Below are 2,989 nucleotides of genomic sequence, written 5' to 3'. Positions count from 1 at the left end.
CACAGTTCACACTACAAACGAACTTACGCCCGGATAGTACGCGGCACCGTAAAAAATGAACCAGACCATTGTTTGAGGACGAAAATGCCGTAACTTACGCCCGTAGCGTAACATGCGGTCCCGTACGTAGTGGTGATTTCTTCATTTTTCCACTTTTCTTTGCCGATCCAAAAGGTTCTGTGGGGTGTCTGGGGCTAGCTGAAGATTTCCAAGTAAAAGACCGCTGTCAGATCGCTACGTAGGGCGCTCGGGAAGCGTAAGTAGACTGTGGGCGTAGGTTCGCGCTCCGTACGTAGCAACTTACGTAAATCCTCAGCTGGAGTTTAACACGTATATGCGGCCGGACATATACGTAGTGTGAACATAGCCCCCGACTGTACTTAATAGAACATCCTCCTCACCTTCAGTCAGTTTAGTACCAGCCTCTACGTACTGGAAGGTTTATTATTATCCATAAGAACTGAAAGAGAGAGGACACGATTAGTTCTGGTAGTTATCCACTAATAATGACCATTACTGCACTATATGTAACATAAACAGGCCAGGAATCTTCTAGGTCACATGGTTAGAAGGTTCCAGAAAATCGCTTCTCTGCTAAGATCAAGTGTAGTATCTGTTCTGATCAATATCTGATTCGTCCCGTATCTGGGAGCCGTATAGTCAATGGATTTTTAGAAGAGGGAGAAGGAATAAAGGCTTGCTGTGTCCTCTCCTGACCTGGTATAAGTGTTCAGGTTGCATATAAAAAAAGTTTTGTTCACTCTCATGTTATAAGCTGTACTTTGTTTTTGTTTTGTTTTTTTATAGAAGGAAAAGGTGGATGACCTGAATCTAAAAACTATCAAACATGCCTTGGTAAGATTTGCATACATGCATTTATATAGTCTTGGTTAGTATTGTGTTAGTTATATAGTTTGATGTCCCATGAAGTTATCTCAATGAGTTTTTATTTAAACTGTTTAGTCTTAAACAAAAACAGCACCAACCCTGACCCTGGATGTGTGCGGTATTACATGAAATGTCAGTTTCTGCACAGCACTTTTTCATTACAATGTGTTCACTGCAGCTGTTTCTCTATGGACTTTAAAGTGGCACATTATTAGTTAAAAAAATACAGTCGTGGCTTATACCTAAGTTACTGCTGTGTTTTGTTGTTTTGTTTTATACTTTTTGTGACGTAGCATAAAGGGTCACCACATTGTCTAAATGTTCAGCCATATACTAAAATCTGCACTTTATTTATCTTTAAGCGTAAAGCAACATGTGCTTTGGCTGATGCTATAGACCTGAAGGCACTGGTAAGTTAGAATGAATATATATAAATGTATTTATTTTTATTTTCAGTATATTATTCAGTGGTCTACAGTGAGTTTAATGTATTACAATGCTTCACCTATTCTCCTGGAGCCAATGTGACCACAAGTCTTTAAAACTACAAATATATTCCTATGTGCAGCCTGAGGTGTAGTCCATGTTACACTAGGCACTGCTGGGCTGATCTGGGTCTGCTAAGGCTCAGCAGTGAAGATGAGCACAGCGTGATCGTGCTTGAGTCCAGTCATTTGGCATCTGAACACCGATGGCTAAAGAAGCCAAAAGGACATATTATCTAAGCGATTATCGGCCGTATTTGGCCGATTATTGCCCATTACTGACGATGATCACTTGGTTCAATAGGTAGTGTTAGGGCCCTATTCCACCGGATGATTATCGTTTGCATAATCGTTAACGATTAACGATCTCAAACGACCGCTATTGCGAAAGACCTGAAAACGTTCACTCATTTCCATGGAACGATAATCGTTACTTATGATCGTAATTGCGATAATTTCTTCTTCGCTATTTATTCGCTTTTGCGTTCGTATCTATTGCAAACGACCGAACGATGTCTTATTCATTGCGAACGATTTGCGAACATTTTGCGAACGAGCAACGATAAAAATAGGTCCAGGTCTTATAAAGCGATCAACAATTTCTCGTTCGGTCGTTAATCGTTAACTGCATTTCAACCGAACGATTATTGTTTAGATTCGAACGATTTAGCGATAATCTGAACGATAATCGTCCGGTGGAATAGGGCCCATAAAAGGCAACGATCAATCATTGTCTGTCAAAATAATGGCCATAGCGACGGTCTGCTGGGCGTCACCCCGTGCAACTGGAGCAGCGGCAGCAACTCGCCACTGTGTCCTATGGGTTACAGTAAGGATCATCCGGGCAGCCCCACCCCCGCAGCTCCCCTCTCGCTGTTGGGGCGCATAATAGCACAGACAACAAGCAGGGAACAAGAAGCAAGCAAGTGCGGACTAGAAAGGGCTGGGCTCCATAGCATACCCTTTTTTGCCCCCCTCCCCCCATCTCACTGTAGGTAATCCTCCTGATTGTTGGCCCTCCGCAGAGTAGATAGAATATGATAAGTATCTCCCCTGATATTCCTCTCCCCCAGTAGATAGTGCCCCCATACATAGTGTCCCCCAAAATAGACATCACCTTTTATCCCCCCCCCCAAAAACACACACAGTACATAGTGTCCCCCATTTTCCTTGGTAGTATGATGAAAATCAGGAGGCCCAATGTATTGAAGGGATGGGCCCCCAGATGTGGTGGTCCCCATAGCGACTGCTATGGCTGCTATGGTGGTAGTTACGCCCCTGGTTAAATAGTTAATATTCCTGCTCATTACATATATTGTACATGTTACATTGACATCATGTTCCTTTTTGTATCTGAATATGTTCCTTATTCTTCCAAATAACTGACTGGTTTCATAATGATGCTTTTCAGGAAGGTGCTCCTGATGGCGTTAGAAAGATAATCCAGGAATATCTGAACAAATTAGTTGACAATATTCTGGTAATTATTCTGAGCCTTCTATGTCTACACGTCATTCCTTTAAGAGCATTTTCTATGGGCCCTTTTACACAGGTCAAGCAGGTCCCTATACCCAGCGCTGATGTTATTTGCCTCCCGCGGCTCTCCCATCAGTTAC

At 42.5% G+C, this 2,989-nt stretch overlaps 1 pseudogene; it reads left to right on the top strand.

Annotated features, from left to right (window-relative positions):
- The first annotated feature begins 582 nt into the window (after positions 1-582).
- LOC138800243 (U2 spliceosomal RNA) lies at positions 583-743 on the top strand (annotated as a pseudogene).
- Positions 744-2,989: the final 2,246 nt, after the last annotated feature.

This window comes from Dendropsophus ebraccatus, chromosome 8 (genome assembly GCF_027789765.1).
Source record: "Dendropsophus ebraccatus isolate aDenEbr1 chromosome 8, aDenEbr1.pat, whole genome shotgun sequence".
NCBI classification, from domain to species: Eukaryota; Metazoa; Chordata; class Amphibia; order Anura; family Hylidae; genus Dendropsophus; species Dendropsophus ebraccatus.
The sequence above is the reverse complement of the archived record's forward strand: the minus strand, read 5'-3'. Positions and strand labels throughout refer to the sequence as shown.